Genomic DNA, 15,554 nt, shown 5'->3' on the forward strand with positions numbered 1-15,554 from the left:
ACTTTTTCGCCCTCCAGTTCGGCTGACGGATCAGACTGAAGGCTGATGTGAAGAACGGCGCAAGGCAAAAAATATTGAAGTCATAATGTAAGCTTCTTTGTTGGTCTCATATATTTTATTCCAAAAGTGAAAGATCGGTCTTTGGTCCGACATAATTGAATAGATCTTGTCTTCAGTGTCCATAGCAGTTGTTTGAGGTTGTACACCACGCTTTTATGAACGCTTTTCAGTGAAATTTTTAAAAGTATTTCGATTTGGATACTATCAATCTATCAAAATGAAACAAATTTCAAAGGAAAAACTTTTTTATTATTTAGGATACTTTTTGATATACTAGAATATGTGAATGAATGATAAGTGTATACAAGTCCTATTACATACAACACGTACTACTGAGTACTGTAACTTGAATTCAAAGATTTAATAACGTTTACATTAACTTGAGAAATAGGTTAACATCGATTATGCTGATTATCAGTTATCCGGACACTCATGCATCAATTAGTCAGGATAATCGGTGCTCTCTCTGTTGGTACAATCAACAATCTAATCCATTAGTACAGTATATAATTATTTGTGGATACAATCACAAATCTTATAAATATGATTGGGAAGGAACAACAGGCTTGGTCCAAAACTATTCCATTCCCAAATTTTGATAATTATTAATATGTCCAAAAATAGGTTATGTTTCTACTGTAAAAAGTTGAATTTTCGACCAAAAATATTTATGAGTTAGAAATTTTTGAATTTAGAAGAATTAGAACACCAAATTATAACTTAATTACCATTGCACATTGTATTAAGTTATTTAAAAAATGATTGAAGCCAAAAATACACAAAAAAAAAACAAATTCCAATAAAAGGGTCATTAATTATTTATAATATTCACTATTTATCAATAATATTCTTATACCTTATAGTTGCAAAAATGATTCATGACAATAATATAATGTGGAAATTTATTCACATAGTGGACCAGTTCACACTGAAGTGGCATGGCACTGACTTTTTGCCTCTCCCATAATGGTTCATTGCAAACAAAAGAGGCGTTTCGCCGCGCCACATGTTTATAGGAGATTTGAAAAAAGTCAGTGCCACGTCACTTTAGTGTGAATGGGGCCTTATAAGGGGAAATATGAATAGGTTAATACATGTAGATTAATTTATTTAATACTCCAACATCTTATCCAACGAAAGGTTGCGGGTTCAATTCTGATGAAGATTATCCACGTAATTTTGACTTTAATAAATAGTTAATTTATTTTTTTATGTTTCCTGGACATGAGGAGATTGCATTGTACAAAACAAAATTTTCCTCAGTGCAAAGCACGGGTAATTCTAGTCCTATATAAAAACAATAATCAATAACTTCTGGAAAAATGAACATGATACTCTTGAACACAAGACAGGCTTTATAATATTTTGTATTTATCATATGTTGAAATATTTTTACCTCATAATTTTTATTCCTCCAATAGCCCATAGATTAGATCTCAGATTGGACCATAGATATTTTGGGTGTGATAACATTGAAAGCGTATTTGTGAAAGTGCACGTTAGTTCCAAAAAACAAAATCTGGTGCCATTAAAACACGTGGTGACTTGCATGTAGCTGCTCACACTGAACGCAACCAGGAAGAGTGCAAGCGTTCAGTGTGAGTTCCTATTTTGTTTCTCATCTGCGCGCTCGGTCACGCATAACCAAGCGTGCACTTGCTGCACATATACGCATTCAATGTGATCACACCCTAAATATCTATGGGCCAATCTGAGATCTAATCTATGGGCTATTGGAGAATAAAAATTTTGAGGGAAAAATATTTAATAATAATAATAAATTTATTTCCATCAATATACAAACAAGCAATCAAGCAATAATGAACATAAAATACTTTTCCTACTATAGTTTGACATTAATAATATGTGGAAATATTCAACCATGCAAGTGATAAAATAACGTCCGCATGATGGAGTACAGTTGAGAGCAATACAGTTAGACAAGGAACAAGCAGAAACAGAGAAAGCTGGCAGATACAAATTCAACAAGGAAAATATATGAAAGATTAATCTAGTATTAATAATTATAATAATATATTATTCATCACGCAGGACGAAGAGAAACAAAAAATATATATACATTTCAAAAATGATATGGAATAAAAAATTATTACTTAATAAAAATTATTAAATAAATACTCATCAACCAATACATTAATAAATATATAATATTAATATATCAACAAATATTTCATCAATTAAATATTATTAACAAAAACTATTATAAATATTATTTTATGGAATAAAAACATTACCAGAGTTTAGGAATATAACGGAGAAGAATAATGAGCCAGTCAATAGGAAACAATGAATTCAACTCAAACACTTATTTAAGAATTATTAAACAAACACTAAAACATTATTTAAAGCCATTTTGAAGTGTCTAGAGAATATACTAATGAAAAATGAAAAAAATAACATTAATCAGTTTTGGCAAAATTGGAGCAATAGATCATTCATCACTGGAAATTAAATCATAGGGTTGTACATGGTTTCAAGATCCTCTCGGGTAATACTTAGTAGCCATTTCTTGATAATAGATTTAAGCGACTGTATTCTATCACGAGACCTGAAAACTATTTTGATATCATTGGGTAATTGATTGAAAAATTTAAGTGTAAGAAAAATAAATGACTTCCTAAAAAGAGTGCAGTTTGGCCTGACTCCTCGTAGGTTGTGATTTACCACTCCTCTTGTTAAATGGGGACCCTCAACCAAATCACAATAGTCCACTGTTACACCGTCATTTCCACTTATCAGGTAAAACATGGACAATACCTTGTGAAGATACATATGTCTCAGCGGCAAAATCCCAGATTGGAGAAATAGTGGAATCATCTTAGAAATAAAAAATGTATAAAACCTGTTTTGTGTTGACTTTTAAGTATCATTTATGTTAATTTTCTCCAGAAGTTTTATTTATTTTATTTATATACAATGCAAATGACACTAATGTAATAACATTGAAAGATGAAATAATAAGGTAGTCCTTGTGCTATTTTTCTTCCAAATTTATAAGTGACAAAGTCCAAGATAAGGTTAGAATTTCACGTGTACAATTTTTATAAAATTTTAGTCCAAAATAAACATTAAAACTATAAATTTTGAATTTAGATGGCTTGAATTAATAAATTAATTGGAAATATTCCACTCAATTGCCACTTCTAATGAATAATATTGAGTTACCGTATTTAAGAAAATTTGGAACCATTCAAGAAACACAAAATTTAGATTGCTAACTAAAGGGGCACTTAAGCTATCATCCAGATTTTGAGTCTTGTCCTGGAAATGTTGAGTGATTGAGCCACTCTCAATAAATGGGCTGGCAGCGAATTTAATACTTTTTTACTCAGATGCTGTATGCTAGATTTGTAAAAGATCGTTCTGTGAGGTTCACTTCTTTTTACACATCTGGATCTTGTGTTATGACTGATATTTATAATGCATCATCAAATTTAAATTGAGCTAAACTTTATCGCTTTATTGGAAAAAAATATATTTATTGTAGTTTCAGGATGAATTCTAAGCTTTAGTTTAAAAATTGAGACACTTGACAATAATTCTATCCCCTCTGTAGGCCTATATATTATGTGACAAGTGTAAAGAGAATTTTATAAGGCTTTTATTATCAAGGAAACAGAACTTGGGCTTGAAGTATTTGAAACAAAAGGATAGGCGTATCTTTACTTTCCAATAATTTGTGAATGTTATTTTATTGCTAGACTTTCTGTTTTACACACCTCCAACTTGAACTTTAGTGCATTTTAATGAAACTATTCCTCCCTGCTCATAATCGTAATAATTTGAAACCTACTTGCATAACGATAACAATCTGTTGGGAAGATAATGATTTATGAACCATGACACGATGAACGTTTTGGACTAGACGCAAGTGAGTTAGTGTAGTTCATAATACCAACAATTCTGTCGCACTATAGCACTAAATTATTATGGAAAATGAATAAATCTTACGGTACGTACATAGTGTAGATCATTGTTGAATAATACTGATTGTCTTGAAAGCTGTTCCGCGTTTACTGTCATGTAGGCTACTGAAAGTAACTACTTTGTTGGGTTTTATAATCAGATTTACTTTTGAATTCACGTCGAAGAAGCTGAAGGGTGTCCATTCTGCACATAATTTTCACCAATACACAATTACTTTCAAAACGGTTGGACTATTGCATGAAAATAAATCATTATTATTGTAACGTTTGAGTTGACTAAACGCTTTGTGGGAGATCGTTTTCACGTTTTTATTTGAAAAAGTTTTTTTTGCAAATTTTGTGGAACCGTCTTGTTAAGAATTCAAGATTATTTCTTGTAAAACATTCTAAATTCTAAAAGTTACTTGTTATGAAAATATCAATACTGGTATCTTAACATACTGGCAATTATTATCAATACTGCATTGAAAAATCAAAAATCTTATTTACCGGCCAAACACAATAACATTTGAAAATTTCAAAATTGATAATATAGAACACTATAATTAATATTTTGAAAATTACAAAATTAATATGGAACATTATATATTGAAAACTTGATTACAGTATCAATATGCGAAGTTTATTTATTCAATCATTCATACCTAATAAATTATACAACTTACAGAAAAGTACCACAGGCTTACGCCCAAAACGGTTCCAATTCTAATTTATACAACAGTCCAAAAATGTAGCTAGTAGGATAGTCCGTCTAGATCTGTAGGATTTGTGAAGGTATTCGGCAAAACACTGCCTTCAGAAAGGTAGCTCTGCATTTTCGTTGCAAACATTATTCCATTTGCAGCCACTTTATCAATCACAAAAAGAGTCAACTTTGATAATATGGTACTTTGATAATAGCCTACTTGTTGCATTTCATTTTCTACTCGTGTGTGCTTGGTGGCGTAAACACGTAATGACAATATGTTCATCGTCGAGTTTCTGTTGCAGAATCTGTATGACCAATATGAAAATTTCGAACAAAAATTTATTAAACTGTCAGATTTAATTTGTTATTCAGTGCTCTCTTCCGCTATAAAAAATAAAACATTTTTTAATTCAAATTTTCCTTAGTTTAAGGCCAGAGGTGGATTATATTATGTGACTGAAAGAGCGAAAACGAATCTTTATAAAATCATCTCGAACTATACACGTCTTCAACTTTCTTGGGTGAGGAGAAACCCGAGCTAGCTTTCCACATGGAAACTCCAACTTAGTTTAGTTTCCCGAAAAAAATTCGCAGCTGAGACTCAAATAGATCAATATTTCAAGACTCTTTTCAACTTTATTTTTAAAACTTATTCTTGTCCATTTTTAATGTAAATTAAATTCCTTACCTCATACGCGGGTTTTTACAGCCTTCCCGGCCGTTTCCCGCACTCAACACGCCATCTGCCTCTATCTCTCCATACGTCTTGTTGGATGCCCCTGCTCTCCATGGCCTCTTCTATGTTTTGCTACCAAACCGTTCGTGGTCGTCCTCGTTTAAATTCACCTTACTAAGTTATGATAATAATAATAATAATATCTAATATGAAATAACTAATATCTCAATACTTGAAATTTATGAATACAGTAATGTATACAAGGAAGAAAATATTTTGTATTTTTGGAAAGGAGATTGACTTTCTAAATTCGTTTAAGTTATGCATTCTGCATAATGGAATCTTGAGAGAACTATCCAAACCAGTCGAGTTACGAGTATATCGAACGGATGCCACCAAAAATGTAACAAAACTGAACAGGAAATGTGTCCTCCTAAATCATTCCAGTTGGTAGGATTAAAATTTAACAGCTGAAATAAATTCTCTCGTTTTAAAAGAAAAATTATTATTAGGGAACCGATAATGAATGCAACTCATCAAAAATTCAGGCTTCTAGTTGCTTTTCCTTGGTTTGTATCTTTCATCATGGACCGTCAATAAATCTTGTTTGAACATGTATTGCCATTTTCGTTGAAACATTGGTTAATCTGGTTAGCTACGGTCTACAGTTATCCCAATGGGATCGGATTGTTGACTCGCGCTGGTAAAATGTTAATAATTTATTTATAAATTCCAACTTCTAATATGCAATTCAATAGGAAGTTTAAAGCTGATTTTGTCGATTGCAAGGGAAAGGTACTTCTGTAACGTTCATTGGAAAATGATAACTTTTGAGCCATCTTGTGCGTTATTGAAAGTAAAAAGTAAAAATAAATGGCTTATACACCTAATGGCTTAGTACCTAACCATTTTAATTGACCGAGCGAAGTGAGGTCTAAGATTCAAGTCGACGGTTTGGCATTTCTCTTAATGTTTAAATGTTTATATGTTTATATGTTGCGCATTTACGGCGAAACGCGGTAATAGATTTTCATGAAATTTGACAGGTCTGTTCCTTTTTAAATTGCGCGTCGACGTATACACAAGGTTTTTGGAAATTTTGCCTTTCAAGGATAATATAAAAGGAAAAAGGAGCCTCCTTCATACGTCAATATTAGAGTGAAAATCAGACTATAGAATTATTCATCATAAATCAGCTGTCGAGTTGACTATAAATTGAATGTCATGACGCATGCGATTCAATATCTCAATGTAACTTGGTAAAAAATTAGCAGCTGTGTAGACTATAAATTGCATGCCTCATTGAATGCAATTTTTATGCACTATTAAAATAATAGGATGCAAAGAACTAATAACAGCTCGTCTGGACGCCTAGATGTCTTCTGGTTTTCTCATGCTAAATTCCGGAAAGCGTTATATGATAATTAAATCTTGTGTAAGCATGATCTGATCAAATAAATAGTTAGTGTATCAGTGTGGATGTGCTTATGGTTTGGGACGTCGTTATAACTGCGCGAGGTCTACTGTTCACAGAACTACTAGTAGTTATTATGTAATATCATCCATCATTTTCTCACACTTGCATGAGTTTGGAAATCATTTTCTCACACTTGGACTATGTGGGCATCATCACCAAAAGAAATCTTAGAATTTACAAATTTCAAAATTTCAAGAACTTCAGAGATGGATTATAATGAGAATAAGTTTTTCAGGCCTACTCAATTACTACTGAGTATGGTTAATGGGGGAATAACTTTATATTGTTAACCCTCGGAGCGAGCTACGAAAAATTCTCTTGGTTGGGAATTTTATCTTTTTTTAAAAAATCAGCAGTGACTGGACCTGGACTTAACCTCTACTCGAAGAATCAGAGATTTAAATTGGTGTACGACATTTCAGAAAGTATGAATGTTGAAGAAAAGTTGCATTTCTCCAAGTACTGTACGTTATAGCGTATCACATACCATATTTCTGTCATCTTATACTCTTGAAAAACATCACCTATATTTCAAAGAACAAACAAACTTAGCACTGAGCAATAAGCAAGCATGGGAGCTAAGCTTGAAAATTTCATTCAAAGTGCATAACTTTGTAAGAAATGAACTTGACATGGTACTAAAATGTGATTCCATTTGAGACAGAGGAAGAATTTATCTGACGTTTCCTCCAGCCTTCGCCTGTTTATTAAAGGTTGGAGAAAGCCATTTCCTCTACGAATTGAAAGCAACAACTCATGACTCTACTTTGCACTTGGATTAATTTCAATCAAACTATCATACAATTGTATTAGAATTTTATTGATATACTTATAGATAAAATTTAGTACCTACAGTCAGTAAATCAATCATTCAGTCAATCTGTTAGCGAATTCAGATTTACAAAGATTCGATTCATTCAATACACAGTAGTCAAGGAATTTTTGACTCGCATTAATCTTAGGTAGTAATTTTCATAGCTGTGAATGATCAATTAATTTTTTTTATTGGGCCCTGAATCCTTCCTAAATCGATGCATGATCTTTGAGTAGTAATAATTTTCAAGATAAGTGTCAAAGAATATAATTTTCAAAGCGTCATCCTTTACAATGGAATATTTTGCCAAGAAGGAATTTTTCAATAATTTCCCGTTGTTTCGGAACCTACCATGCTGTAGTTTCACTAATCTCTCTTCATCATTCGTCTCATTACCCACGCGCAAGTCTGGAGATCATTCGGGTAACATCCTAAGCCAAAAAATAAATATCACAGATAGAATATAAAACTTAATGAAAAAACTATAATGAAGCATATTTTTGTATTTCGATATCTAGAAGCTTTAAAGTTATGTCCATCCCTTAATATTTTAAGACTGGAAATTCTTAAGTAAATAATATTATAATTGGAAAAACATAATCATCTTCTTTGATTCACTTGAAATTCACAACTTTATTTCTTGCATCAAGTAAGATTCAGAGGCATCCATTATTCACATAACTTAGTATTCTGATTTCCAACATTCGATTATACGATTATAAGATAATATTGTATTATAAACAGCTTGAGACTAATGTTTGAACTTGACTTGGAACTATTCAATGGTAAACTAGAGCTAAGTTCGAAAACTGCTCCTGAAAGAAAAATCCGCTCATCTTCTTAATCCGTGTATTCTTTTATCATTTGTTTAGGAAATTTTGAAATACTGATATATTTCTGTATTTTCCAATTTTTAGTATCACGAGGATGATCTATTATTTCTCAGGTTTGATCTATTTGCTCAAATTGTTTCAAATTTTTATACACTATTTTGTATTCGAAGAGTATTCTTATGCATTGTGCATTTCCATATGAATGAAATTAATTAATACTGTTCCTATATTATGTATTCTATACACAGTTTGTATGATCTGCAAACCTTTGTTCCCCAATAGGGTTCTCGAGAATTTAGAGATCACTGAATTCTCTCAAACTTTTGCCTTGCCTCCCATCACAGTCAACTTTCTTTCTACTTTGCCTCTCAATTTCATAGGCTTTTTAAAGCAATATTTCTTCCAGTTTGCCTCATACTTTTTATTAGTTTTTCATCATAGCAATCTTACGGACGTTTTCATAGAGCAACGCCGCTTTGTGACCAAGGCGCTGGACTTCCGCGACATGTAACAATGTGTCCAGATCAGTTGCAGCCGATTCCATTCTGTGATATGGTGTTTATCGCGTTAGCGCGGCGCAGTGCTGGAGATACCGCCGAAGAGAAAGACAAGGGACACGGAAGAGAGAGCACCGGGGCTCCTTTCCCCCCCCTCCAGCTGCACACTGGCGGTCAGTGGCATGGCAACCGCCAAAGGCCGGATTGTTGTTTTTAGTTGATCGTTCTCCTCGCTCCAGCGGTGTCTGTTGCCAGTCGTCGGCTGAACGCTGACCAAATCGCATCCTCGTTGATCCTCGACTCTGAACACGCGCGAATCACCTGTGAATAAGTGCTACAGACCGAGTGATAAGTCCCTCAGTGCGTTTGTTTGTTCTTCACAACCTCAAGGACTCACTTTGTAATCTTCTACTGTTGAAGCCAGCATCTCTTCTTTCACCGGCAAGTTGGCTTGTCGAAGAATCCCATGTGGATTTATTGGTGAGTGATTACTTTGTTTTCTATTGGCGAAGGTTTTAACCAGAGATTAACTTTTCGTTTCTCTATGGTTTTAACTTACTTGGTAGTTATCAATAATGAACATGAACAATAGGACTTAGATGCCACTATGACAGGGTTTTCAAGCGAAGAGCTAGTTTCTCCCAAACTTAAACACAATTTTTTGAGATTTATGAAGGGCCTACCGGTAATGTAACAAGCAAGACTAGCTTCTTATTTCAAAGTATACTCTCAGGAACAGTACTAATGCATAGTACTCTGTAGGATTCCGATAGATGGCTATAGTATTACTCTGAGGAATATTTCTCATCCATAGTACTACTTTGGAGGATTCTGGTAGATAATCTTAGCTATAGTATTACTCTGAAGAATAGTTCTCATCCATAGTACTTTGTAGGATTCCGATAGCTATTGTAGGGTATTTGACTGTTAGAAATAGTTCTTATCCATAGTACCTCCAAACTCCATAGGATTCCGATAGGTAGGCAGATGAAGCGTTGGGTGCTGTCAACCTTTGACAAAGTATTGCCGGAAGAGTGTCGTGAGTTCGAATCCCATTGAGCGCATGGTTTGTTCCATAGCCACCTCTAATACATCCTGTATTAGAGGTGGCTATGTTTGTTCTTGTCATTATCTCAAGCCATCACCGACGCACAAGTTGACAGCGTATTTGGGATTCAGCAGCATTACGATCTAAAACAAAATGTTTATTCGAAATTGATAAAAGTGTAACCAAACAACAGAAATTAGTTTCTCAATATCCCTATACACTAAATTTATGATAGTGTTAATATTCAAGTACTAAAATATTTACTACGAGCAGGAATTGCTTGATTTTCTTTGTATGCTAAAGGTTAATGGCTGATATCTGTATTATTCATATCGTTTTACATAATTTATAATATTTTAAATTATTTACTTACTGATGTCTTATTGAAATAACATAATGGGAGATCAATAATTATTGTTGTGATTCGCTTTAAAATACGCTATGAGTCGAATCATACCGTATGAATCGTATACCATAGTCGAATCACTTTTTTAATATGTCTTATATGGGGAATTTACACTTACTAACATCAATTGTTGTGATTCACTGCACGATTTAAATATGTGTGTCGAATCACTTTTTTAATAAGTCTTATTAAAATTAGGGCTCCATTAATCTTAGGGCTCCATTACACTTACCTAAAACATTTTGCAAATGTTAGAGAATTTCCTCTTCCATAGAGATATCGATCAGATTGTGAAGTTATCAGAACTTATTATTATGTGGACTTGCATGGAAATCTATGTACATAATAGTTAAAAAAAACTATATTAGAAACTCAACTTGATGCCTACCCCTGATGCACCTTAGAAACAATCGTAATTAATATCTGTATTTAATCTATAAATTGTATAAAATTCTATTTGTGAGTTGTTTGGAGAGAGTGTAATATTTTAAAGGAGGATATACATAAAATATTTTAATTTTGACCTGATAAACACATATTTGATTGGAAGACTGGCAACACAATATATTGTGCGATTGCTATCACAATCAAGAGCTGCTACATATCCCCAGCTTTGCCAAAGTATACTCGGTCGGTGTGATAGGACCCGTGGGCCACAAGTAATTATAAATTCAAATTTGATATCCAACTTTATGCTATAAAGTTACAATATATTGTTAATGATATATTACATGAGTAATTCTATGACTTCAATTTAGGTAATTGGTTGAGGAATGATTCATTAACTTGACAGATGTAGTAACAAACGCCAAGACAAATAGGAGTATTAAAATTATATCATTTTATGGATACTATCCACTTTTATTCAACACACCTGAATTCTTCATTCTTAAAAAGTTGAGACAAATGTATAGTATAAACACTCATAGTCACTTAACATTAACATTATTGTATAGTAATTAGATACGGGGTAAAATGCCTATTATTAGATGTAGTAAGAATATTAATTGTCATTCTCCTGTAATAAACGTGCAGTATGCAGTTTTGTATTCATATTGTGCTACGATTTATTACTGTTGATAATATTTATTTTGATATTTTATCATGGTTTTTTGTTTCATTCAATGGATGAATACTTTATACAAAAGAACAAATTTTGTAAAAATTGGATTGAACTGTTATGTCTTAACTTGTATGTCTACAAGATTTGAACTTACTATCAGCAAGTAGTAACACCTTGAATAAGCTATAAGTTATTTATATTTTACTCTTTAGTTTGTGTAAAATAAGTTGAGACTTGGCACTCCATCCGAAGAAATTACAGGGTTACCAAATCGTGTAAAATTGCAACTTTCTCAAATTTCCAATTCAACGTCAGAATTGGATGTAGAATATCATCCCCGATATCCTAGTAGTAGCCTACTAGAAAAGCTTCAGGGTTGAAGGATTAAAAGGAAATTAAACTTTTAAGATAAAATTGGAAACATCGCAAATATTTGTTTTTCTTTTGAATATCACTTCTCTCAGAATCATGGGGCGTCGTAATGCGTAATAATGATGATCCAGACACCTATAGAAAGGAGACATTCTCCCCGTTAATTTGATATAAAATTATTACGCATTACAACGCCCCATGATTCTGAGAGAAGTGATATTCAAAAGAAAAACAAATATTCGCAATGTTTCCAATTTTATCATAAAAGTTAGATTTCCTTTTAATCCTTCAACCCTGAAGCTTTTTTAATACCACTAGGATATCGGGGATGATATTCTACATCCAATTCTGACGTTGAATTGGAAATTTGAGAAAGTTGCAATTTTACACGATTTGGTAACCCTGTAATTTCTTCGGATGGAGTGCCAAGTCTCAACTTATTTTACACAAACTAAAGAGTAAAATATAAATAACTTATAGCTTATTCAAGGTGTTACTACTTGCTGATAGTAAGTTCAAATCTTGTAGACATACAAGTTAAGACATAACAGTTCAATCCAATTTTTACAAAATTTGTTCTTTTGTATAAAGTATTCATCCATTGAATAAAACAAAAACCATGATAAAATATCAAAATAAATATTATCAACAGTAACACCTTCACATTGTCTCAACGTTGGCTTCTTGTGTTAATCATTCCTCAATAGTCCTTAATATTTCCAACCTTTCAAGCATCTATTATTTTCATAACAATATACAGTAGGCTTTTCAAAACGATTGATAATATATTACCATTATCATTTTACCATTAATTTGAGTACGGTAATTTCGGTGTATTTTTGTGTGATACCATTACTAATTTGAGAATGTTTTAAATAACTATTACCAATGGATTTTCTAGATGTACGGTACGATAAAACATTGATCATCTTTTGAAAGTTATGTCATACAAAGATTTTTTTCAACTTTTCAACCTTATTGTCTCTCAACGTTGAACTATTGGCTTCTAAAAAAATAGTACCTACATCGTTGGCTTATTAATATATGATGAATTATAATAATGCTAGATTGGATGTGATCGAAATATGAAAATTTAATTTGTAATTTTCATGATAAAGGATGGTATTTTGTGAGAAAATTCCATAACTGAAATCTAAAATTACACTCAATTTATCTTTTGAAATCAATGAAAAATTTAATATTCAAGCAATGCAGCATGTACGGTAGCCTACTGAAACAAAATCAAATAGAACTTTAGATTAATCATGTTATGTCATCAATTATTGATATACTTCAATTATCCTTCTTTGTAATAATTATATTTTTTATCAATATCTTCAGCAAAAGAATAACCTTTGACTGGTATTGAGTTTTACTTTTAGTGAGAATTGTAAAAATACGAAAAAATCCGGTTGGATAAAATATATAACTGATAACATAGCTTATCTAGTAGAATAATCAATTTGTATAATGAAAAACTGATAGGAGAAATCCAATCTAAAAAAATTAAGTGCAAATTATTTGGTAAATAATTTTAAACCTTGACTTGAATCTCAATATCAAAGAGTAGAAAATATTAGAAATCATTGTAAAGATGAAGTTTTTAGTCTTTTACTTAGGAAAGACGATTTTTCGTTTCATAAAGTTTATTTCACATAAGTGAAAAGATTTCTTTACTGAAACAAGTCATTATTTATTTTGTTTCATTTTCAACAGCAAACTATAATCTTTTGAATTTTTCGAAAAAAATATAAAATTAGAGTCGTTATTAGTCCTTGAACTATACTATTCTGCAGTCTCAGAGATTTTTATCCCCGATTACATACTGTCAATCATACACTACTTGTTAAACTCATGTAATTCATGATACAGGTATTCTGCTAATTTCCGCTATTATTATTCCTAATATTATTTCGCTAATTTACTCAGGTAAAATTGTTAATATGAAAGCGCAAATCCAACGCTAATATAATTTGTAATATAATTTATATGCCTCAACGGAAATAGCCTACCTTTTTAAAGATAATTTTGAACCCGCTGTAGTTTCCTACTCCATCACATTATGTTTCGTTTCAACCAGCCTCTCCAACCTTTAACTTGGATATTGTCTGAATGTTTTAAAATACATGCTTAGTTTTTCCTATGTTCTCAATTGATTTTTTTCAAATGAAGGTATTTCGGCTAAGTTCAGATTTGCTATCAATGTAAGCAATATGGTAATTTTCCGGTGAAGGAATTCAGTTAGGATGTCCAAGATTCTTTGGAGATTAATTCTTGAGTGTTTGAATTTAATTCGGCCGACGAGTGGCTGGTTGAAGAAAAAAAAAACGGCTAACGGTTTGCTCGGGCGAAGCTGGTTCCAAAGCTCCGATTCAGATACCGGCAGACGAATAAGATATAGGCTACAGCCTTGGGTCTGTCCACATGCTTGGACATTTTCAACTTTTTTCTGCGATTCCTGTTGCTAGATTCTGTAACTGTAACTGCTGATAACGTTTCCACAGTTGTTACCTATTTCTCACATTTTGATAAGCCCCATGAATTCCATAGTGAATTAGAACTTTTTAATGGGCTTATAAATTCGATATTTTATTTTCTCTTCTGGATTTTACGCACAAATTACTGACTATAGTGCCTGTCTCTCAGTTGAAAATTTGAGCAGATGGTACAGTTTCGCTCTTTTCCTTGTATTTTTTCCAAAATCAACAAGTAATAAGAAACGGGTTCATAGATTATTTTTCAACTGACTGACCGTTTGGGGTCTTTATACTGATTGAATCTTCTTATGAACCAATTCCAATAAACATTTACAGGCAACAAATAATTTTTCTTTGGAATAATTTCTGTATAAGTGTAATTTTGTGAGTTCATTCGTAATAATAATAATAATTTATTTATTATTTCACTAGTGGAAGTAAAATAAAATGAAATTGTGAAAAATTTGAAATGATCATTCAGCTCATTATTAAAATTTTCTACAACCTATCGTAGCTCAACAATAAAACAAGCTAAATAGAAATTACTAGTGCTAATTATTCAATTAAAGCTTCTTCTCTGTAAGACACCTATAACCTGATTATGACGAAATCATACTTGGAAATTTTGTAGCTCTAGATTCTTTTAGATTGAGCCTTCTTCTTTTTTTGTAAGATTGCTCTTCAGATATTCTGAAGTTCAAAGTATTTATTGGGTACGAAGCCTTAGCTATCTTCAAATGAAAAACCCTTCAGCCCTTATGCGTGAGGCCCTTTAGATGGTGCTAATCGTATCAGTTATTACACGTATCCAAGTTTAAGTCGAGATATTATCAACTTCCACCATAATTTATTAAGGCCAATTTGTAATATTGTGCATTAAAGCACATTTGAGCAGGATTCTATCGTTTTTACATTCCTATAATTTATTATAAAATGATGATAAATAATGAATGTTAAGGTCACACTCTCTTCTCCCCGTGACATTTTTAGTAACAGTAAATCTGTTACCAACACTGTTTTTATGCAGTAATCCTGTAATCGATCCACTGCACTCTGCAATGGCGAGGAAATGCAACTTGTTCAACTTCCTTATGCAATTGGAACAAGTTTTTATTTGCATGAACGTTCTTATTGCATCGGAAAGAATTCTTTCTTTGACCATAATTGTTGATAACAGTTGCTCAAGATATTCTATT

At 32.2% G+C, this 15,554-nt stretch overlaps 1 protein-coding gene across 1 annotated transcript in view; it reads left to right on the top strand.

Moving 5' to 3' along the window:
• The first annotated feature begins 8,700 nt into the window (after positions 1–8,700).
• Positions 8,701–15,554, top strand: part of LOC111060179 (cadherin-89D) — a 110,382-nt gene continuing 103,528 nt past the window's right edge. The window contains 1 exon segment of the mRNA XM_039431198.1: positions 8,701–9,472. The gene's annotated coding sequence lies outside the window, so the exon portion shown is untranslated.

Source organism: Nilaparvata lugens, chromosome 1 (genome assembly GCF_014356525.2).
Source record: "Nilaparvata lugens isolate BPH chromosome 1, ASM1435652v1, whole genome shotgun sequence".
Taxonomy (NCBI): domain Eukaryota; kingdom Metazoa; phylum Arthropoda; class Insecta; order Hemiptera; family Delphacidae; genus Nilaparvata; species Nilaparvata lugens.